We start from the raw sequence: 25,511 nt of genomic DNA, 5'->3' as shown, positions 1-25,511 counted from the left end.
GTTCTGCCAGAAGTTCTTGTCCTTTTTTGTGGTATCCAGGTTGTTTATTAATTCGTTCCTTATCTGTTGGTGTGCTATCAGGCTTTCATCTCTTAACTTTTGCTGTATTTGACTTAAGTTCCTAATAAGCTCTGTTGTTGGTGGATAGTTTTGTATGTACATCATTATGTTATTGTATTGTACTTGGAGCATTCGCAATTCATGAGTTGTCCTGATGTATGGTAGCGTTCGATATGTTGTGATTGGTATGTTGTTCTCTATTGCCTTTTTGATGTTAAGTATAAGGTTATCTGTTTCGTTGTCTATATCTTCTAGTATCTTGCCTTGGAGATCTGGGATCTTAACTTGTTCTAGTTGCTTCCTGTAGCCTTCCCAATCTGCATTTTGCATTTGGAAACGTGGGGTTGTTGGTACTTGGATTGGGCTTGTAGATAGTTTTATTATCATTGGAATGTGGTCACTGGTAGTTAGTGGTCCTTGTTTTATATGTTCATTCAGGAAGGCCTTGTTATTGGTGAAGACTTTGTCTGGGGTTGTTGTTTTGTTAATGCCAATGAATGTGGTGAAGTGTGGTCCTAGGTGGATCAATTTCCCTGTGTTCATTATGGTATGCAGTGCAGTGCTCACCCTGTTTCTGTTTCCGTGGCCGAATATTGGATGTTTTGGGTTCAAATCTCCTATTATATATTTTGGGCAGTTGTAATTCAATAGTTTTATCAAGTCTGGGGCCGGTAGGTAGTTCCTTCTTGGCGGTAAATATGCTGTGGCTATTGATATTTCTCCAAGTGTGGTAGTTATTTTGATTCCCAGGAATTCGTCCTCGAAATCGTCGATGATTTGATGTTTGAGTCTGTGTTTTACAGCAATGGCGACGCCATCATTTAATTCTTCTGTTTTATTTCTTTGGTAGGTTGTATATCCAAATATTTTTATTTTCTTGGAATTTGAATTGCCGTGACTATTTATTAAAATTATGTCCGGATCAATGCTGAGGTATGTGTTTGCAAGGTTGATTTTATTTGTTTCCCAGTTGCGGACTTTGTGTTGTATGATGGTAAGTCTTCTGTGTTTGTCGTTATTCATTGTGTTTTGATTTTTTGTTTCTTGTTTGTTGTGCGGGTGGCGATCTCTTGTCCGGAACCAGTCCGTTAGGGATTCTTTGGAATTTCCGTTGTTCTTCTTTTTTGAAGTTGTGTCTCCTTATATTAATTCTTTGGTTTATCAGGTAAGCTTCTACTAGTGTTTCAGAGTAATTATCGTTAGAGTAAGTCCATTTTAGATCTTCTTTCGTTATGGCTTGTATAATGTCTGGCATCGTTTTGCATTCACTAGGGACTAATAATAATTTGTCACACCAGTGAATCTGTAGTTCACAGTCGTCTGCATATTCTAAAGTCTGGAGCGTTTCCTCGGCCTGGGTATCCATGGTTGCTGTTGTGACATTTTTTCCTTACGGCACCTGTCTACTTTGGATGGTATTTTGAAGGTCCTGCCTCTCTACTGTACTTTGGGTGGATGTTTCGATCATTTGTGACTTTGCCTTGCCAGCTTCGTTTGTTTCGTGTACTGTTGCGGCTGGTGTTTGGTCTGCTGCTCCTTTTTCTTCTGCGTTGTCTGTCTCCTGTGGTGCATCTGGGTTGGTTAAGCAGGATGCTTGTAGCACAGATCCGGAAGCTGGGTTAGCTGGGAAACTCATTGTTGGGAGATTGTTTCTTCCAAGCATTTTGTTCATCTCTATTTCGAACGTGCCTGGGTTCCCTATGTTCATTATATGAGAATATAATAGGCAGATGAGCACTTTGTAGTCTCGTATTTCGCTCAGTACAATTTTGTTGGTATTCTGTGGTAGTGTTGTTTCTTCAACTACTTTCTTTGCAATAGCAGCATATGTTGTATTCTCCTTCTGTTCTTGTTGTTGTTTTTCCGTTGCTACTTTTTCATTTATTATTTTCTTTTTGTATGGACAGGCCATTGCTAGGGTTCTGTGGGTCTTATATCCTGGCTCCTTCCGATTTTTACAGTTTATACATGCTTTGGCTTGGTTCTTGCAGTCCCGGAAGGTATGGCCTTCATCTGCGCATTTAGAGCATATTTTAAGTTCCTTTTCTGGACAGTCTTTTGTTGCATGAGATTCATGTACATAGCAGATAAAGAAGGTGAGAATATTAACGTATTTCTCCCTTTCTAGTTGTTTAGGGAGTACTGACATGTTGAACCCTAAGATTCCAGATTCCATTGAAGTATCAGTGAATCTCAACTTTAAGTAATGTGTGTATTGCTTTATTTTTACTACTTCTTCGACTTTTAACCAGTTACTTTTATTTCTAGTTCTTCTATTATTTCTTGTGCCGAGTGCTTTCCAAATTCGTAGTCAAGTCCACGCACAAATACTGATCTTTTTGCTTTAACCACTGGTGGCATGATGACCTGGAGTCCTATGCCTCCAAAGGCTTGCATTCCTTCGGGGCACAGAATGGTATCTGCATCCCTGCATATTGCAGTGTATCCATTATTCGATGCGAAAATCCTTGTGGAGGGTGCATTGAGTGTACCATACGCCATTTCAGTTATCGGAGAACGTGAAGGGGCTGTTCTTCTGTCTATGATCTTGAGTCTAACCTTAGTAGCCATGGTTTATTTGGTTATGTCTTCCTGGCATGTATTAATTGTGGGTCACGAAGAAGGTTATTCAAGACCCTTCTTAGTGTGCCTATAGGCGACCCCCGGACAGTGGTGTAACTGCGCTATCACTGTTTTTCCACTGCCGGATTGGCCTATGTTCCCCCGACCTCCAACGGACAAACACAACCTCACCTACTGTGAGGTGTGCTTCACTGGAGGGGATCTAGCACGAATACTTAAATAAGCAGGTGCCTCGGCCAGGGTAAGTAAGGAAGGATTTCAGCAAGAGAGAAAGACCTCAAACCACGTCAGTACTGCCAATCAATAGCTGCCCTCCAGCAGGAGTGTGGGTCACTCACTCTACCCGTGGGGAGGGCTAACTAGGGTTGACAATTCTGAACGCTCGTGAGGTAGTCCGGTGGCAGTCGTGGTCGTTTTCCTAAGGCGGAGGCCCACAAGGGGCGTTGCCCCAAACAGGATATCCGGGAAGTCCAGTGGTAGACAGAGAGGTCGAGTTGTGGTCCGGTCGTCAACAGTAGAAAGAAGGCTGGCTGCTTTGGCGGTGAGGGGTCTGAAGAGAGGTCCGTTCACGATCCGATCCGATGGGATAGAGAGAAGAGAGCCTATTGGCTCAGGAAGATGGAAGACGGTGTAGGAGGAATGTAAAGGTTGGGAAGTGGGAAATAAAGAGGGAGATTGATAACAGGTGGACTGTCCACCTTGCGGGGACGAGGTTAAATCTGCCATGCCAGCAGTTCATGTTCACTACAGCAAGGGAAGGGAAGCCAAGCTAATCTAAGCTAAGGTAGATTGTGGTGTTTGGGGAGGGGGGCCCCTCCTTGTCCTTTAAGTATTCTTCGTTTTTATTTAGTGTATATTGGTTCTGGTTCTGTGTTGTCAAATGTTATGTTCTTTTGCCATCAGTTGTGTGTTCTGGAAATGTCCAAAAGGCTTTTCTGTTCACTGCCATGCAGGACAGAGGTTCATACACAAAAAATACATCATATTTATTAGCAGTATATATAGGTCAGAGTCATGTGGGTGATGTCACTGTTCACTGCCATGCAAGACAGTGATTCATATACATTGGAAGTCATATTCTAATTGAAGACTAATCAGTGTGGGCTAGCGAATTTGGGATAAACAGCAAGAATGTCCTCAAGCACCCCCGATTCAATGTAGTAACTACAAAGTTCATGATACAATAAGCCAGGTGGCCTGAAGACTTTGACAGTGTCACATTCAATAATATAGTGTTCAAGTGTTTGCTTTAAAGGTTTAGCACAATGTTTACATGCTGAGTGTTCCGGTATGGGTACAGCGTTACTAACGTGCCAGATGTGTCTGTATCCTAGCCTAATTCTGGCCATGACTACATCACGTTGTCTGGTTCTGTCCTTATGCTGGCCATACTGGTACCTCTCGTCACAAAATTTGTCATATTTACTAATGCTACAACTGCCACGTCTCTCAGCATTTCTCAGTTCTTCTAAATCAGAGTTCATGAATCTGACTTGAATGTTTTAAAGTACAGCATTGGACAGGTCAAGGTCACGGTCAAAATTTTCTTTCTTACATGCCTCATTAGCCAGTCTATCGGCATGGTCATGATACCTAATTCCAACATGGAACGGAATCCACACAAATTCGATACGAGAGTTGTTCTCATTGGCAGTTATCACATTTCTTTTAATATCACATACAACTTAAGACATAGAACCTGACGGGCTGTTCATTGATTTCAAAGCACTTTGAGAGTCACAGAATATCACCGCACCTCCATTTTCTTTAAGGTAGTCTGTAGTTAAGTAGTTTCCATTTAGTTCAGTTTGTGTTGTGCTGGCCCAGTTGTTCAGCCTTTGCTTGTTTGACACTATCATCTCTTTTTCTTTACATATTACAATTGCACAGCCTGTTCTACCTGTGTTTGTCTGCACAGAACCACCAGTAAAAGCATAACATTCACTTGATTTAATACTCTCTATTTGTCTGTTAATAGTTTCATGTGTGACACATCTCATCACATCGCTATTTAACATTACTACCAACAGGAGTGTAATTAATAGGAACTGATATATCCAGCCAAGGAGGAATGACATTAACGAGTTCGTCTGGGGTGATTGGGACATTCAGTTTCAAGAGATCTGCAACACTTTTATGGAGCCACGCCCCAAAGACAGCCTTTTGTGGAAAGTTAGTGAGACAGTAGGGATTACTTAGATAGAACATCAACTCAGTTTGAGCTGTAGTTTGGGGACCATTGTTCTTCAAAACTTTGACACAAAACATGGTATTAAGTAGAGCTATCCTCTCAGTACCTAAATTTACACTTAGGGAAGTGAAGTTGGTCGAATGCCGTGGTATTAGTAACCTTGTGTACCTGAAAAGACTTATTTTCATGCCCATAGTACTAATCTGTCTGAGGATGGTGTTTTTAAGTATAGTTATAAATATACAGCGTGTATTTCATCTATATTGTTATAATATTGATTTCCAAAGATTTTTTTTAAGTGAATACGGCGTCACATGACTTAAACTGACACAACACCAGTAGTTTGAGTGTGCCACACTCACACAACTGATGCCTAAGGTTGACTCATGGACGGGAGCGCATTCCACTTATGATAAATAATATAGCGTAGGGAAGTGCGAACGTGAGAGATAACGTAATAGGGATTACATGTCACACAAGACCGGTCCTCCAACAGGCTAAACGTGGTACCAGTGGTGTACGGTCTAGGCAATTACTCGATGCTGGCGCCACCTCACTCCTACATCGACGCCCTCAGCTTCCCCACAGCTAAGGCCCTCGCCGAGTACCTCATCTACCTGGACAAAAACGACACTGCCTACAATGAGTACTTCAGGTGAATCCTAGTTTAAATCCTTCCTAGGTCTAAATATGACCCCATCGTAAACACTTAAAAGACTCTGTCAAGGTTTGCAGTGCGTCCCTCCCCCCTCCCACTCTTTATTCTATTATTGAGTTGAATTTATTTTATGTAATTCACACCTTCATTGCACATCTACTTGATATTTACTGTTTCTTTGCAATATTACTCCCAAAACAACGTGAAATATGCTGGGGGTGGAATGATTTGCTAGATTACAAACAGAATAAACCGAGTACAGTACAGTACAGTACCTCTTTTCCTGTACTTATATCTGTGGCTTTACTTGTATATGTGCCTATACCTATATGTGTTTATGTGCTTGTACCTGTCGTGTTGTATCTAGATCATTGAAGATGTTTGTATTTTCTCCACAGATGGAAACGTTTTCATTGGATTCCTCACCCTTGGGCGAATGAAGCCAAGCCGTACTGCGATTTGTGTGAGCGCCTCCACCAGGACAACACCACCAAAGTGTACAACCTGCAGCAGTGGTTTGTCCAAGACTCTCACTGCAAGTCCAGCTACAGCAAGGACATATCTTTGTTCATAAACGGGTATATCAAACGATGGCACACAGAAATTATCCCTGTAGTGATAATTTTCGTAATTTTTCTCATATTCGTCGGCATTTCATTTCCGAAGTTTTATATCAGACGCAATATATTCCGTAAACATGGAATATAGAATGAATTTCATAGTTCCAGGTATAAATTTTTCTCCGTGAAAAAGAACAAGTCCACAAAAGAAGTCCTAAATCACACGCTGTTCATATCGCCACAAATATTGTATTTGTTTCAGAATTCTTAGTTGCTTATAATGGAACTACTTGTTGATTATGAAGATAGTGTCTAATAAATTCAGTAACATACTGTATAAGTCTTTGTTCTCGAGACAACGTCGACTTCAGGGTTACTGACGTGATTCCAACAACTCACTCAGTGTATGTTGTATTATCGTGCTAGGGGAAGCAATTATCAAAACAAACTATGTTTTATTTATCTATAAATGTTAATGACGTGTGTGTGTGTGTGTGTTTGTGTGCATTTACCTAAACTACGCGCTTGAAGAGATTACTCATATAAACGTAGTTGTAACCGCCCGATGAGCTACTGTGGAATAATGGGACCCTTGCACCCGGAAGTGCTTCTGTCGCCGCCGGAGTGTCGGGAGATATTCTTTCACTCACTTCTTCCAGAACTGGTCTGCAATGAATTGGGCATGCTTCCATTTTCGTCGGTACGCTTCTGCTATGGACTGATCGCCTCCAGTGGGCAGGGTTCCCGCATGCATTCGCGGCTTTGGGTTCTCTGGCCAAATTCTGCTCCATGCAGTCCACGCCTGGCATCATGAGCTGGGTTTTGGTTGGAGCTCACGTGTCTCCATTGTTCTGCGTCAGAATTCTCATGTATCGTTGCATTGCGGTTTGCCAAAATGGTATGGAAGCGCCGTTCAGTGTTTCGTATGTATTGAAGGGTGACCATGCTGTCTGTCCAGAACACTGATCTGTCGATCTGCAACTCTAGTTCTTCTCTCAGTTGTTTGTCTGCTTTGGCCGCCAACACTGCCGCACATAGCCCGAGCCGAGGTATGGTTTGCTGTTTCAGAGGAGCTAGCTTGGCTCTGCCACACACAAAGGAGGTAGAGTGGGCTCCATCTCCACTTGTGATCCTGAGGTAGCATACAGCCCCGTATGCTTGCTGGGAGGCGTTGCAGAAGTGGTACAGTTGTACCATAGTTATTGGATTTGCGCATTCAGGGTGGTAACATCGAGGGATGCGTACTTGAGACAAGTGGGGTTAGTTCATTTAGCCACTGCCGCCAAGCGGCTCTGTTGAGTTTGGTCATTTGCTCATCCCACCCGAAGCCTCGCCTGCACTCGTCCTGGAATTTGATTTTGGCTTGTATGGTGCTCGGAGCGATAATTCTTAATGGGTCGTATATGGAGCTGACCATACTCAGGAGACCTCGCTTCGTTTGTGGCTTCGTTGGGATCTGGATTCGGACTGCAAGTTCGTCATTCTCTTGATCCCACGTGATTCCCAATGCTCGCTCAGCTGGGAGCCTGTCATCCTTCAAAAGTACTTCTTTCACTTCCATGGCTCTTTTCGTTTGTTGGACTATTATGAGGACCACTTTGTGGTTGCAAATCCATTTTGTAAGTCTGAACTCGCCTTTCTTCATCAACTGCCTCAGTTGGTGAGTGACTATCGCTGCCTTCCCTGGTGATGCTACTGAAAGAAGCAGATCATAAACATAGAAGTTGCGACTTGCTTTCTTAATTTCTTCATGGAGCCTTTGTCTGTGGTCTTAGAATGTTCGTCGTAGTGCATATCCAACACAAGATGGGCTCCACACTCCCCCGAAGAGATGTACCTTCATTCGGTAAGTGGCCGGGTCTCCCGATAGTTGGTCGTCTGTCCACCACAGGAAGCGCAAGGCGTCTTGATGCTTAGGCAGTACTCGTACCTGGTGGAACATAACCTCGATATCAGCCATGAATGCTACCCTTTCGTGTCGGAACCTAATGAGGACTCCCATCAATTTGTTGTTGAGGTCTGGCCCTTGCATCACTTGGCTGTTCAGGGACACTGACTCATATGTTGCTGCACAGTCAAAACTATTCTCAACTTCCCGGGCTTATTTTGGTTCAATACTGGGTGATGTGGGAGGTACCAGGTTTTACCCCGGCACAATGGTAAGCTCACGGTGTGGGACTCTCTCAGTATGTCCCTTGTTGATCAGGTTTTGCATCTCTTCTCGATATCTATGGCGGAGGTCTGGGTCTTTCAGGAGACGTTTCTTTAAGCTCGCTAACCGTTGCTCAGCTAGTTTCCTGTTATTCGGGAGTTCCGGCTCTTCATGACGGAACGGTATGGGAAGTTGATAGTGCCCGCCCACTCTCGTCACTGAAGTTGACCATAGCACCAGGACTCTTCTGTCTCTAAACGTGTCTCCAGGCTCAGCGGCTTTTCTGAGATGAGGTGGTTGAATGATAGGTGGTCACTTATTGCAGGTCCAATCAGTCCATTTATGGTCCATCCTAGAAGTATGCTCACCGCGAACGGCTTTCCGTTCTCCCCGGTCCTTACTTCTAACGGTGTCAGGGCTTGTGTTACATCTAACCTTATCAGAAGATCCACTCTTTCCGGTGCGTGGAAATGTGTGGTTCCTTGGAGGTGCCTCCATTTGGCAACAGCTCTGGTGTTCACAACCGATGCTTCCAGTGAAGAAGGCAGGTCTTTAATAACGAGGATTCTGGGAATGTTGATGGATCGACTTCTTCTCACTCCGACGCTAGTCACCTTCAGAACGATCTCTTTGACCTTCACGCTCTTCGTCTCCTTCAGGATCGTGCCTATGGAGACTGAAACAGACTTCTCTGTTATTTGTAGTCTGTTGGTTAGGCTCTCAGTGCAGTAAGACCTGTTGCTGCCTGAGTTCAAGAGTGCTCCGGTGATCACTGTTGTATTCGTTTCTCGCCTTATCTCCCGGACTTTGACCTTTAATATGGGGAGTGCAACTCCGCCTGGATCTGCTCTAATCATATGTCGTAATCTTCGTGCCCCTCGCACTGGTTATTTTCTCGATCGTAAGTATTTCTGGCCCATTTATACAAGTTTTCTCGGTTCGTGGTCACTAATGCAACCTTCTTGTTTCGAGCCCTTTTCTCCGTAACTCTCGAGCTGGATTCGGGTTTCCATGGCCTAGCTCCACTGGTCGTTGATTTCTGTGCCGACATGATGGCCTTGAGTTGACAGTTACCTAGCTTTTGCCGCTTGTGGTTGGGCGACACTTCTGACTGGTGTGCATCCATGTTGGAAGCTCTTTCCATCCCTTAAAAACTGGCTAAAAGTTCCTTTCTTGATGGTTCGTCCTGGTTTGGCGTGTTATTGAGCATAGAATTTCTCGAGAAGTGCAGGAGATTCGAGTGGAAGCTATAGCAGCCATCTATGCAGCACCTTGTCTTCTGGATGCACTTGGCCATCCGGTGAGTGCGATCTAAGCAGGCAAAACAGCGACGTTCTTCACGTATGAATGAAATTCGCGCTCCAGTCGACATGTTGAGGAATGCTTGGCATCTCTGCAGAGGGAGATATCCAGGGCACAACAGGCAAGTGCTGTCGTCCCTTCCTCTAACCTCCTCTCTTCCCGAAGTCACTATGCCCACAGGTCTCCTTTCTGATGAGGAAGGGTATGGGTGTGAGCCTGTTCATGTACTGTTCGGCTCTTCTTGTCTTTGTCCCCTCGAAGCCCTCCTTGTCCTGTCTAGCATCTCCAGTAGAAAATCCTTCATCCACTCGACCCCTGGAAAATTCCCGTGTCTCCTTTCATAGTCATATGCTCAGCATATGACTATGAAAGGAGACACGATAGAGCATATTATGCTCTATCCTCATATCGCGCCCTGATCTTTCCTGTGAATCTCTTAGCCAAAGTATTCAGTGATTCGTAAGTGTCAATTTCATGCAGTTTTCCTAGCACCTTTAAGTTGCTTACGCAATTTCCAAGATTGTCCGCGAGCTCCTGAAGTCTTTTAATGTCATCTGTTCTCACGGCTGGCCCACGTAGGACCTTGCCTATTAGTTCTTGGATGTAGGATTACTTGTTGCCCTGGGATCTTCTATTTGCAGGCACACTCTCAGGGATTTCTTAGTGCGGCCGATGTAGGCCGAGAGAAGTGTTTCCAATTTTAGTGCATAGTGTATGGACGCCTCCCCATTGTGTCTTTGGAAGGCATGCTTGAACTCCCAATACTCGTCACAAGTCCCTCCGCTGAATTTTGGCATCGGCCATTAACTTTTCCAGTCTCTGGGTTGGTAGCATCGTGTCCGATGGCCTCCCTTCCATCCGTCCTGGGCGTTCTCACTATATATCTTGTACTTTTTTTTCCTTCTCCTAGGTTCCTGTTGGTGTCACTGCTTCCGGAAAGTGGGTATGACAGGTGGAAACATGTTCCCTCTCCCCCTGAGGAGATGTTCGCGACTCTGAGGCGCTGAGTGTTGGGAACCCTCCTTGGGTGGGAGTCTAGGTGTAGCAGTTAGACACTCCTGGTTCTGGCGGTTGACAATATGTATCTCATGGATACCTCGTCGCGGCTATCATCCCCTCACTCGTTTCCAGAAAAGGTTTTCCTCCTGGGAATGATAGCATCTCACCAAAGTCATCCGTATCACCTAAAGTCTGCAGTTGCTCCATATGATCTTTCATATTCTGCATCATTGCCGTCAATTGGGTGAGCGTCTGCTGATAACCCCCGATTACCCTATTCTTCCGGCCTGTTGGTTTCATCCTTCTCTTGGGTGAAAGGGTTTCTCCACTTCGCCCTGACTGTGTGAGTGACCAACTAGCATCTCCGTCGTTCAGGGCCTCCAGGTCTTCTAGGCTAGCTAGGCTTATCTCCTCTGCCGTGTTCCCTTCCATGACTGGTGGCACAGTGAACTCGATTTGGCTCTTTCGGTGGACAGTTATAGATACGTTCGGTTAAGCCGGAATGCTCTTCAACTGACGCGCCTGCTCGTTTATAACGATGTCACATGACTGAGATCATACAAGAGATGTCATACAACTGAAGTCATATAAGCGATGTCATATAATTGAAGTTATATAAGTGATGTCATACAACGGAAGTCATGTAAGCGATGTCATACAACTGAAGTCATATAAGCGATGTCATACAACTAAAGTAATATAAACACGTGCATTAAGCACGAGCGAAGTCACACTAACACGACAACAGAGGCACCACAATCAGTGTAGGGATTCCTTACACAACTGCTAACATCATAAAACTGATGCCACAAACACTACTGTGCCCTTACTCACAACGTTCCTTAACTGTCACAACTACTATTTTCTAACAGAAAGGGCAACTCACTCGTTCTTAAATTTTATTTACAATTGGAGATGCAGTCTGGTTGTATGCTTTGAACACTATCTCTCCCGCGTGTACATGAGAATGTAAGTGACACAGAGTACACTCTTTCCTCACACGCGGTCCTCGCTGCTGGTGGCATTTCGATCCGGATTGAACGATAACACTCCTGCACGCCTGTTCGAACAATTTTGGCACCGAGACCAGTCCTCTCTGACACTTGACCCACATACAGAGGTGTCACATTTCTCTACGTACACATATGAGTGCTATACACAAACTCAACCCACAACCCCCTTTTCGTTGGGGTTAACTATTATTATATTATAGGCATCACACTTTAGTTGATGATTCACAAATTCTCACATAGGCATCCCAGCTCTCCTGCTGTGTAGCTGCCTGGTGCTCCGGCGCCGGAAGGAAGCTCCCCGCTGAAGGTCCATCGACGGTTGAGTCACTCGCCAGTTCTCGGTAGATTGTATCGGCAGACTGTAGTGTCATGGTCACAATGGCACTGCTGGTCTGTTTGAAACCTGATGATTCATATTATGCTTCACGCCCTCAAAACATGTGGATAACTGGTGAGTTATCCCTAGGAAGGGATTTTCCCTAGCTTAGGTGCCGTCCATTTTCTCTGACTTTCTGAAACCAACCTATATAAAGTAAATTTGAATGTGAGCGAGAACACCGTTGTTTTGCACCAACTTAGATATGTCTGATTACAGTTAAAGCATTCAAGATCCGTTGTGAGTGATGTTGAAAGCTTCAACTGTCTTTATAGTTAGTAACACTTATCAAGTAAGTGAGGGTCGAGTCTGCCAGTATGAATGACATCCCGTGATATCGTCCTTGGGTATAGCCGTGAATTTCCAATTGTTACTGAAGTTAGATTATTTTGATGCCCAAACCTCAGAGAATCTGATATTTGGAGTTTGATTATTGTCAGTTGTCTATTTAAGAAAGTAATTAATCTCCTGAAAAGAATATGTCACACTCTTATCTCCAAGATCTCAACGTTTACCCATAGAAGGTCCTTGCCTAGAAATCCCAATTATGTTGTGAGAATGACGTTAACAGCGTGTGTATTTGACATCCATTTCACTTCTTCCTGGCAAGCCCAATCTCTGATTAGATTATAAAAATAGACGTAAGAAATTCACCTGACCCATGACTGATTTTCATAGTTAAATGTTCAGCAACTGAGTTGAATGTAATTTCTGTCATTGAGTGATTAGCCTTTCTGGCATGTGTAGTGCAGAGGACTGAGTTGCCATTTAGCTGTATATAAACTCGTGTTCGAGGAGAAGCGTCACATCTCTGACGCTGTCCCATCATATCTCAGGTATGTGTATGTTCTCACGCCCGCTATATGAAGTCAGTTAAACTTAGTGAATTTTGTGAATATCAGTGTTCATGTTGTAACAGTGAAATTATCATTTACCCAGTGAGAGAATTAATGTAGTGTAAATATCGTCTGTCATTGCCAGACGAAAGATTGTTTGTGATTGAGTTATTTTTCACATCTCTGACGCTGTCCCATCATATCTCAGGCACAGTGTGTGTGTTAGCTGAATACCTGACAGACACAGGGAGGCCGGTAGCTGCACACCAGCTGGCTGCCTCTAGGATGTCGTTAATTCAGCATGATTAATTTGTGCGAGTCCGCACCCTGGTGACTTGGCTCGAACTACCTCGCTGTGTGTCGGACTGTAACCGACCCAAACAGCGCTCTTTGTTTGTCGTGGTGACACCACTGTGACACCCTGGTGCACTCCTTACAGTTATATGGGCCAAAGTATTATTGTTGTATATGATTGGGGATAATTAGCAGAAATATAGTTATTCCATGTTGAGAAGCGAACTCATAAATACTGATAGTACCAGTAATAACGTGTTATGTGTTGTGAATTGCATCCTCCATATGTACTACCAACTGAGTTCTAGTGAAGGTACCATATGTAAGCTTGTCATGTTGTGTGTTCTTTTAAATGTACAACCAGTAATGATGTAAGAAGCATGAGTATCTAATTGAAATTGCAGATGAGTAAAGTCAAGGAGTTGATCCTTGTAGTTGTATGTTAATGACATCTTTAACCAGATTTAATTTCATATTCATAAACCATTTTTAGAGTATGATAGAGGTATCATTTTCCCTCAGTATCTACCTTTATTCTTGTCCAATAGCTTGATACCAAAATTACTTAACCCATGTGCCCAAACCCTTGCCATGCTACCAAAGGTCAGAGGTTATGAAGTAACTATAGGAAATGAAATAATTAGACAGAACTAATGGAGAAAATGAATGAAATAAGGAAAAGAAAAGAAAAGAAGAAAAGAAGAAAGCCTCCACCCTTATAAATGGTTTGCAGCAGTGGGATTGTAATTTAATATATCAAGTTGGGAAGAATGAATGTGATACTGTGGGTGTTTTTTAACTGTCATTCGTAATAACCATTTCTCTAAACAGGTACCTAATAACCATTTCACTGTAACAAATGAGTATTTCAGATTGCTAATATTTTGTTACGTATTTTTCCATTGTACAGTATAGTATGTTATTCTGTGATATTTAAGTAGGGACTTAAATTATTTCATTTGGTAGTAATTTTGTTCAGTGGAAACAGTGTTAAGGAAATGTACAGATTTTTTTTTTTTGGTTTTGCCGAGAAATTGAAATAACAGTTAAGAGTAAATACTTCACTTGAAGTTAGGTAAGAACAATTGCCTCAAAGAAAAATAGAAATCTTGTTTAAAGTAAATTGTACTTGTAATGCTGTTGTGTAGAAACATGAAATATTCAGAGTAATGGTAATTGTCTGAAAAACAAATGTCAGCTACCTAACTTATATATTTTTGCATTCTTCTTTTTTGTGAAATCTCAGAAAAAGTGTTTATTATATACCAGTGTAATATTTTTTTGGTGCCTTCCTACACTGATACCATAGCAACTGTTGTGACCACTCAAGTTAATACTTTGATATTTACAGACAATGAGTGAGCAGTGAACATCTGCCGTGTTAAGAGTGTTGTGGGCAGTGTTCATTTCTGAGTGTCACCTGAAGGCCATTATTGTACTAAGGTTATGTAACTTAGTTTTATTTGTAATTGTGAAATTTATTTGATGTATTTGTTGTGGTTTCAATAGGAAGTGTTGAAATTCTCACTTGACGACATATTTTTTTTTGGCTAATGAATTTATTTTATATAACCGAGTTGAGAGTTATAAAAAAATTTGTGTGTGTATTTCATTATTTTTTCTGTGCTAGTGACCTTGTGAACTAACTAGAAAGTTTTTTAGTTCTCAGTCTACTTCAGTTTATGACATTTGAATTTATTGATATAACACGAGTTTAGTGTTATATTTTCTATTATTGTATTTTTGTGTTGTTTTTATTAGCTAATAATTTTAGTGCATAGGGCATTAGTTTCTAGCAGTGTAGACGTACAGACATTGTCAGTAAGTGTACTATATGACTATTTGAGAACAAATACATGTATAATTTCAGCAATTGCATTGATTGGGTTGGAGACTGTGGTGAAATGGTCGCCTAAAAAGAATACAATCTTTGAAATTGGATTGTTGAAAATACATGTAAGGACCACCAATTGTGAGTCCAGCACAGAGTAATGGTGAAGTGTTAACACAGTGTTAAAATCATTGCAATTGAAAAGGACAGTGAATACTTGTTGAGTGCAGAGGAGACAGTCTCGTAAAGTATTATCAATTATTTCTGTGAGCATGACTCTCAGTAATGAAAATGTCTATGGTTCTCTTTAATGTTAGTTAATTTTCTAGAGTATTGCATTTGATTGTGTATGAGGACCTCATATGGATGCCAAGTTAATACACTCTTTGAAAATAGACTGTTGTGCAGGGTATGGACCCGCAATTGTGAGTACAGTGTAATTCGGGAAGAGTTCACACAGTGTTGCACCATACAGAGATTGTTACTAGCAAGTATCATTGTTTTGAGTATGTACTTTAAGTGTGCCCTGAAAAGTGACAAAAGAGTACAGTGATATTTTTTCTCATGTATTCACCAGTGAAGCCTTAAAGTAAAAGATCTCATATCAGTATTATCACTAGTGGTGGTGATTAATAATTTGAGCAGTATTACAAGTTTTTATGTGTATTAGAAGGTCAGTTAAGCGGTAATCCGATTGTATTTGAAGGTGCGCACTGTGCCTGTGTTGTGTAGTTAGAGTGACTTGTTGTGACCTCCAGGCATGATGGCCGTCACAAGGAGACAATTCATGGCAGACAGCTCAGAACCCGTGTCCGATAAATTGATATGTAGAGTTGAGAAGTACAGCATGAGGGTGGAGACATATTCATTCACAGGAATGACACCCAGGTCTCACAAGTTGTTTCATCAGGAGAATGGTCTGATGGACAGGAAGGTGTAGAGGGGAAGAAGAGTAAGGAATGCCTCTCTTACTAGTCAATGAGACAAATGCATCATTGTTGCCGAGATATCTTTAAAGGGTTGTAGACCTTTAAACTGGACTGCATTGGTTGTTGATGTGCACGGTGAAGTGTTATGTTTTGCAGATTTGTGTTTTACAATCTAGAGATACAACTGGAAAATGAGAGAATGTGTTGTTGCCAGTGGTGGGCACAGCTAAACGAAAAGTTAGCTTCGCTGACCGCTAATCTGCTAACTAAAAAGTTAACTTCGCTAACTTTAAACCGCTAAACAGCTAAAAACATTAGTGGAAGCTAACGCTAACCGCTAAATTTTATTATATGAATTTAGTTTCGTTTTTTTGGCTCTAAAACCCTTAAAAACAGACCTAGAGAGCTGAAATTTTCATATGTTGTCTTGTAGCTTAGACATAGAGCTTTCCAAAAAGGTATAGCATGCCAAGATCAGATGATGATCAAGGTGTACATAAATAATTAAATGAACAAATGAAATTAAACATTAGTTTACATTCAAGTTTCAACATACACTTTATAATCTTTATTTACTGTACGAAAAGACAGACAGTATTAAATGAATCGAAAAACTATAGTACTGTATAGCATAGATAGCAAATAGCATCATGGCAAGACAAATCATGTCTTGTCACGTTTACACGTACAAACACGCAGTCAGCCAAACTTGCCTGACTGGCTGTTGGAAACACGCGTTGCGGCGTCACACGCTTATAACAGACAGGAACAAACATGCATAAATTTTGTTAGCAGACTTAAAGTAAGAGGAACTAAATTTAGCAGAAGCTAATTGGTCAGCTAATGGTTTCCAAAGTTAGCGAAAACGCTAATCCGCTAACGAAAAAGTTAGCTTCGCTAATTAGCGGTTAGCGGATTAGCGGAACCGTGCCCACCACTGGTTGTTGCCTTGTATCAGTAAGTTGTGGAAAGTGAGTATGCTGTTTGCCCATGTGAGTGTCTAATGATTTTGTAAATAAATTTACGAGGGGTCAGCTAATCTGTTCCCTACACTCTTTCAAGACTCGGGGGAAAATTTCATCCGGCCCTGGGGATTTTGTCTTCTTTAGTTTATTTTTCCTCTTAAGAACATCCTCTTTTCTGATAGTGATATTCTTTAATTTCTCTTCTTCCTTTCCCCTAAATATCAGTTCCACCTCTGGAATTTCCTCGCGAATTTCTTCTGTGAAAACTGGTAAGAAGTAGCTGTTCAATGCTTTGCTTATTTCTTCACTGCCATTTATCACTTCTCCCCTCCCTGAACTTAAAGGCCCAACTTTGTCCTTGACCTTTGTTCTATATACCTGGAAAAATCACTTGGGATTCGACTTTGATTCTCTTGCTATTTTGATTTCATAGTCTCTCTTTGCTTTCCTTACATTTTTCCTAACATTCCTAGATAGTTCATTATACCTATTTCTGAGCTGCTCCTCCCCTCCCTTAAATTTCTTATATATTCCTTTCTTTATTCCTATGTCATGTTTAAGTTTTCTGGTCATCCACCTTGGCTCATTCTTATTTGACCTAATTTTTCTGTATGGTATATTTTGTTCTTGTGCTTTATGTAGCATACTAGTGAATATATTATAGTCATGATCAATTGTTGTGTCATCTATGACCTCACCCCTTCCTACTGGGGACTAACGTGACTGTTCCCAGGCGACCTCACCTAGGTACCTTCTTAACCCCTGATAATCCACCAACCAGTAGCTTGGGAGTCTGACCATAATGTCATTGTTTTTCGTTTCCCAATTTAGGGTGAACCTGATTTCTCTGTGATCACTGTTACCTAGTTCTTCCCCTACTGTGATATCTCTGATAATATTTTCTTTATTTGTTAATACTAGGTCTAATATATTGTCACCTCTAGTAGGTTTTGTAATTAGTTGTTTCAAAAAATTGTCCTGTACTGCATCTAGGAATTCTTCAGATTCATAGTCACCTACAACGTTGTCCCAGTCAATATTTCTGAAGTTGAAATCCCCCATAATGCACCGGTTGTTATATTTTGCTGCCCTACTCATTTCCTGCCATATGGGCTGAGCTGCTTCTTTCCCAAGACTTGGGGGCCTGTAAATCACGCCCACAATTAGTTTTTCTCTTCCTTCCGTGATTTCTACCCATACAGACTCGGTTCCTATTTCACCCTTTATTGAATTATTAATACAACATTTAAGTGTATCCTTGACGAAGAGTGCGACCCCTCCCCCCTTCCTACCTTCCCTGTCCTTGTGAAAAAGGTTGTACCCTTCTATGTGGTACTCTGATAAAAAAATTTTGCTCGCCAGATTCATCCAAGTTTCGGTGATTGCTATGATGTCTACATTCTCGGTACATACAACCGCTCTCAGCAAGTCTATTTTATTTCTAATGCTCCTACTGTTTGTATAATATACATTTAAACCTACCCTTCCCTGGTCCTGTTTTACCCCTTGTCCTGAGTAACCAATTTTACTTCCCAGGACCTGCTTGGTTTTTGACTCCCACTTTCCCCGACCTCTCTCTACTGGCGAAACCCCCCCTTTGGAGTGAAAATTTCACGCTCCAGGGATGCAGACAACGTCTTTACCCCGGCACGAGACAAGTGTAGCCTGTGACACTGTTGATCGGCTTGCCAAAGAAGCTACACAAGAAGAAGATATTGAAGCCACTCTCGCCCTCTCCCTGAATCATCTCAAATCTCGCATACACGCCACACAACGAGAGGCATTCAACGAAAATTGGTCACACCTGAAACAACGGGGTAGCATCACACTATGCCACTATGACGCTGTAACCCGTGACGACAACCGCCACTACAAAGAATATCAATCCCTGACTCGATCTCAACAGCTTATATACATGAGACTGCGCCTAGGGTACAGGTACCTATGGGAGTACATTGGCAACCCTGAGCCTCACCGCACTGTTTGTAAACTTTGTGGCCAACCCGACTCTCACACCCTCTCTCACTACATCCTCACTTGCCCTATGACCTCCTCCTATAGGTCCCCAGCCGTTACCAACACCTCTTCCCTCCCAGACCAGATATCCCTCCTCCTAGTCACAGGCCTGGCATTTGACATTAATTGGGACCTGCCACTCTTTGCCATAAACAGATAAAATGTACCGGGAACTTTCCACCACACACTCATCATTCTCTCACTTTGTGTAACTTGACAAAACCTATGACCCTTCAGGCTTTTACGCCCTTAATGTACGAGTCATAAAGGCAAGTATGAACTTTTCATACTTCCTTGTTGGGCGCTGTAAACGCTTCTGCGCTTCACCTTGCACAGGATGTAAGGGGGTGCCCAATAAACTAGCTATCAATGAATGCCCAACCATTGTTTGCACAATGTTTTTCCAGTCGACAATATTTATAGCAATTGTCCTGGACAGCCATTCACGACCAACCCCTCTTCTAGACAAGACACCACATACTATCGGGTTCCCTCCCCTATCTCTAATCTTCAGACATACTTCTTTGTTTTATATATATATATATATATATATATATATATATATATATATATATATATATATATATATATATATATATATATATATATATATATATATATAAGCAAGTAAATCACTGTAGGTGCACGTGATCCAGGTATATACTGATAACCACAAGGAAAAAAGAAAACACGAAGTTCCCTAGCGCTTTCGCGTAATTCACATCTTCAGGGGTGAGTACAGACTAAGGAGAAATACATAACAAGGCATATATATACAGTAGAGGAGGTGTGAGATCAAGTCCCTAGGGGACAGTGAGTGTCCACAATGGTCCGGTCACTAGGTAGTGACCCTACTAATCTTCATAAGCACCGCAGCAGCAGTCGGTAGTCAGGTCAGAGGGTAAGATGACCCACCCTTCTCACCTGGTTACAAATTTTCTTAATTACGAAATTATCCAGTTTGTACATACCATTACTCAAATTCATGTTGACGGATTCGGTATGTTTAATGAGACTGGATTCTATGATGTTCCCACTATCAATTGAATTACAAGGTAATATTGAGGAGGCATTATCCCAGTCAATGCAATGCTTATTATCCCTCAAATGAACAAACAGAGCATTGGATTCCTGGCCTGTCCTAACACTATATTTATGTTGTTTAAGTCTAGTTACAAGATCTTTACCTGTCTGGCCTAAGTAAAACATATTACATTCCTTGCAAGGAACCTTGTAAATGCAGCCGCCTGCATTGTTGGGGGAGTTCTTGATTAACATTTGTTTTACAGTGCATGAGTTTTTAAATGTAACATTGACGTTCCAGGTTTTTAGTTGTAAAGGAATTTGAGATTCTTATGGTCACGTGTGGGCTTGGGATCGGGTCTATAAAAAGATTTCTTAGTAATGTTAAGGCATTTGTCTATAAAAGATCTAGGGTACTTAAGGTTAAAGCCAATATTATAGATATATTTATATTCCTCATCAATGAATTCCGGACTGCAAATTCTCAAAGCAAGTAAAAACATTGATGAAAATACTGACTGTTGGACTCTATTATGGTGGGCAGTATAATAATGAATGTATGAACACACATTAGCAGGCTTCCTATAAATACTGAACCTATTCTGTGGATCAGACAGTCTACTGTAGGAATGGCAATTTACAGTCATGCTCTAATTCCACAGTGAATTTGATCGAGGGGGCTAAGTTGTTAAGTTGTGGCAGAAAAGCTTTTAGGTCCTCATTACATGGCCAGAGACAAAATATATCATCTACATATCTAAACCAGACTGCTGAAGGTGGTAAAATATTACTTAATAGTTTCTTTTCAAAGAATTCCATATATAAGTTGCTTAATACTAGTGAAAGCGGATTACCCATTGCCATACCAAATTTTTGAGCATAATATTCTCCATTGGATTCAAATTTACAATCCTTAATACATAGTTTGATGAGTTCGATGAAGTCATCTTTCGAGACGGGCAATGGAATGTTATCCAGGGAATCTATGAGGAACTCCAGTAAATCATCAACTGGGACCTTTGTAAAGAGTGATGTTACATCAAAACTGACCAGTTTAAAATCATAATTAATGTGTAAGTTATTGAGTTTATCAACCAGATCCACATTATTCTTCATATTAGAGTTAGAAATGTTGCCAACTAGGGGATTTAGTAAAGAAACTAACCATTTAGATAATTTATAAGAGATTGGTCCAACTGAGCTAATGATGGGTCTTGCTGTGTTATTAGACTTGTGAGTCTTGATTAAGCCGTACATGTATGGCAGTGGTGGGGACGTTGAAGTAAAATGTTTAATGAGAATAGCTTTGACTCTCAATAGAGACTTAAGTTTTTGTTGAACTGGGTGTTAACTGTGTTGAGAGGATTATTTATGAGCTTAGAATATGTTGCAACATCACATAAAAGGTCATTCATTTTAGAAATATAATCATCTTTGTTTAAAATCACTACTCTGTTGGCTTTATCTACTTTAGTAACATGTAGATCCTTATTTTTCTTAAGGGCTTGGATTGCTTTAAGAAAATAAGAACACAAGAACATAGGAATGGAGGAAACTGCAGCGGGCCTGTTGACCCATACTTGGCAGTCCCGTTTATACCCAACCCCTATTGCTCATATAAGCATCCAACATATGTTTGAAGCTATCCAGCGTATTCGAGTTAATGATGATATTTGGTAACTTGTTCCATTCAACCACTACTCTGTTTCCAAACCAGTGCTTACCTATTTCACGCCGAAATCTAAATTTGTCCAATTTAAAACCATTGTTACGAGTTCGCTCCTGGTTGGATAGTTTGAGTACCTTTGTAATGTGCAAATTAAGGTGCTTTAACCTGTCTCTGTACTCAAGGTTCCTAATGCCCGGGATTAGTCCTGTCATTCTCCTCTGGATTCTTTCTAAGGCTTCTGTATCCATTCTGTAATACGGTGACCAGAACTGAACTGCGTAATCCAGGAGAGGTCTCACCAGCGCAAGATATAATCATAAGATGACCTCACTAGTCTTGTAACTAACACTCCTTTGTATGAACCCAAGTACTTTATTAGCCTTGCTACGAGCAAAAACACATTGTTTACTTGGCTTAAGATTCCTACTTATTATTACTCCTAAATCTTTCTCACAGTCGGATTCCACAATGGCATCGTTGTTCATCTGGTAACTGGTTTCCCTGTTTACATCTCCTATACGGAGTACTTTACATTTGTCCACGTTGAACTTCATCTGCCATTTTTCAGACCATTCGAAAAATTTGTTTAGATCTTCCTCTAGTTTTGCAGAGTCCTCGTCAGATTTAATTACACGTCCTATTTAGTGTCATCAGCAAATTTACTTATGATCCTGTCTATGCCGATATCTATGTCGTTTATATATATAATAAATAATAATGGTCCAAGTACTGAGCCTTGGGGAACTCCACTAGCGACGTTGCTCCAATGAGATTTAGTGCTGTTTATGCTCACTCGCTGTTTCCTGTCTCGTAACCACGCCCTAATCCATTTAAGGATATTACCTTTGATGCCATGCGCTTCTACCTTTCTAATTAGTCTTTCGTGGGGGACTCTGTCAAAGGCTTTGCTAAAGTCGAGATATACCACATCATAATTGTGCCCCCTCGTCCACCGATTCGAAAACTGATGAAAAGAATGTTAATAGATTAGTTAGACAAGAACGCCCACTTGTGAACCCATGTTGGGAATCATTGATCAACTTGTGCTTCTCCAGGTGGTTTCGAATGGAGTTTGAAATGATTGATTCTAGTAATTTGCCTACTATTGATGTTAGACTGATTGGGCGGTAGCTAGAGGATAGTGATCTATCCCCCTTCTTGAAAATCGGTATTACATTCGCTATCCTCCAGGATTCTGTTTTTAATGACATGTTAAACAACTTTGCTAAGGGCATACTAAGCTCTTCCTTACAATCCTTTAATACTCTGGCAAATATCTCATCGGGACCAGGTGACTTATTAGGCTTCAGTTTGTCTATTTGCTTATTATCATCGTTACTAGTCACTACTATCTCGCTTAATTTGTTTTCTTCACTGTCTCTGAACAGAGTCGGTGCCTCGGGTATCATGTTTAAATTTTCGGTGGTGAAAACTGTTGAAAAATATTTATTCAGATTATTGCTCATTTCTCTGTCGTTATCAGTTAGCTCGCTGGTATCTGAACGTATTGGTCCATTCATATCTCGTGTTTTAGTTTGATACATTTGGTAGAATCCTTTGGGGTTTGTTTTCGCCTCCCTTGCTATCTTCAGTTCATTATTCCTCTTTGCTTTTCTTATCTCGGTCTTAACCCTACCGGCCAATACCTTATAATACTCCCAGAGGTAAATTTCGCCACGGTTTATCCTTCTACCTATAGCCTTCCTATGGCCAATAATGTTCTTTAAATAATTATTCATCCATTTAGGGTCATTGTTGTCTGATCTGAGTTTTTTGTATGGTATGTTCTGCCTTTGTGCATTAAGCAACTCATTATTTAAATTGTCATGGAACTCGACAATCTCAGATCTCGTTGTCAGGTTGGTGTCATCTGTCAGGTTCACGCCGAAGTGCGACACCCCCTCTCTCAGCTGCCTCTTTAAACTGTCAAAGTTTGCCCTTCTGAAATCTGGGACTTTTATAGAATTTTCCTTTCGTCTGACCTGAAAATCTAACTGGAATCTAATTTCTTTGTGATCGCTGTTTGCAAGTTCGTTCCCTACCTCGACATTACTAATGAGGTTTTCTCTGTTCGACAGAACTAAATCGAGTATATTATTACCCCGGTTGGGTTCGGTTATATGTTGACTTAGGAAACAGTCCTGGATTGTTTCGAGGAAATCCGCTGATACTGAGTTACCAGTAAGGTCAGTCCAATCTATTTGGCTAAGGTTAAAAATCGCCTACTATACAGACTTTGTTGTGTATGGCAGCCCTGCGCATTTCATCCCAGATAAGTCGCTCATTAACTCTTTCAAGATTGGGAGGTCTATATATTACTCCTATGATTAATTTTTCCCTACAGTCGATTAATTCTATCCAGATTGTTTCTGAATTCTGCTCAGTTTTTATTTCCTTATTTATTTCACACTTCAGATTATCCCTGACGTAGATTGCTACTCCACCTCCTTTCCTGGTCTGCCTATTGGTATGGAACAATTTGTAACCCGCAATTTGGTATTCGATCTGTAACTCACGTGAATCTAGGTGATCCATGTTTCAGTGAATGCTATTATATCGATTTTTTCGGTACATACCAAGGCCCTAATATCATCCATTTTGTTTCTCATACTTCTACTGTTCGCGTGGTAGACATTTAAGTTAGTCGTGTTCTGAGTCCTCTCTTTACCGCGTTTAGGTTTTAAATCCCTGTCTAATTTAGTTTTGTCATCATTCCTAACACTATTTCCCTGTAATCTTTCACTTTGTTTACCCGCTCCCACTACAGTCTCCTTCACCCCCATGCCCATATGTTCTCCTAGCAGCTTAAAGGCTTCGATATCCTTTGAACTGCCCTCTCGAGAGACCCAGCCAGGGTTGCCACCCCATCCCTAGACAGGTGCAACCCATCCCTAGCATAAAGGTCCCTTCTGCCGTAGAAGTTGTCCCAGTTGTCAATGAATGGGACTGATATTGACTTGCAATATCTGTCTAGATGGTCGTTGACACCAACCGCCCTTGACAACCATTCACTACCAACTCTCCTTCTAGGCAGGTCATCGCATATGATAGGGATCCCTCCCCTAGTTCTAATACGATCTATAGCTGCCTTGAACTTATCGAGAAGCTCCTCGCTCCTTCACCTGCCAATATCATTGCCTCCTGCACTGAGGCAGATAATGGGTTTGTTCCCGTTACCAGACAAGATATTGTCCATCCTGTCAATTATATCCCCCACCCCAGCTCCTGGCAAACACACCCTCATCCTATTTTTGTTTTTACCACAAAAAGCCCTGTCCAAGCACCTTACCTGTGAGTCACCAACAATTAAAGTTTTTATACCTTCCTTGTCAGCCCTATCCCTGACTGTAGTAACGTCCAATTCGTCTATCACTGTACTAACGTCCAATTCGTCTATCAAGGGACTGAACGAGTTGGTACACTTAGCTGTTGATCTCGTTGTTGACGTATCCTTGATGTGTTTTTTCATTTAGAATCTTTCTGGACAATTTGGAACACAAGGCTTAGACATACCTTTACACATGTTCACTTTTTCACTTGTCAAATTACTGAATTTCTCCAAATTGCAAAATGCTCTGGCTATGCCAACACTGTCGACTCCCTTGTTAGAGCCATCAAAACTTAAACCATAACCGAGGGCACATAAGGTATCATTGTCTAGTTGTTTAGAGGAGAGATTCACTACACAGTTGTGATTGGCATCCTTAGTCCAATCACTATTTCTAATAAGGAGTGCCAATTTGTGGTCTATTTTAGCTTGAAGATCAGAACGCTCACGCCTTAGGTTATCAAAACAGTAATCCAACATGAAATTTTTTCCAATCACTCGGTATAGTCATATTAAAAACACGCTTTTTTTGTCTTACAATACGGAAAGCTTCATCCACTTCAATTTTCTTTATTTCAAAATGTTTTTTTAGGATGATTTCTTGGAAATCATCAAAGGGGCGGTCAGACATTTTCAGGACGACACGTTGTGGGAGGATTGATTTAGGCATGACTTTTTCACTAAGGCATGTCTGTTGGGTCATCTTACCCTCTAACCTGACTACCG

General features: G+C 41.3%; 1 long non-coding RNA gene across 1 annotated transcript; it reads left to right on the top strand.

Moving 5' to 3' along the window:
* Positions 1 to 5,334: 5,334 nt before the first annotated feature.
* On the top strand, positions 5,335 to 14,631 carry LOC121873195. Its single transcript, XR_006090204.1, has 2 exons — positions 5,335 to 5,489; positions 5,891 to 14,631. It is a non-coding gene; the product is annotated as an uncharacterized LOC121873195 (long non-coding RNA).
* The last annotated feature ends 10,880 nt before the right edge of the window (positions 14,632 to 25,511 follow it).

This window comes from Homarus americanus, unplaced genomic scaffold (assembly GCF_018991925.1).
Source record: "Homarus americanus isolate GMGI-L3 unplaced genomic scaffold, GMGI_Hamer_2.0 scaffold32929, whole genome shotgun sequence".
Lineage (NCBI taxonomy): Eukaryota > Metazoa > Arthropoda > Malacostraca > Decapoda > Nephropidae > Homarus > Homarus americanus.
This window is presented reverse-complemented; position numbering and strand designations above follow the sequence as displayed.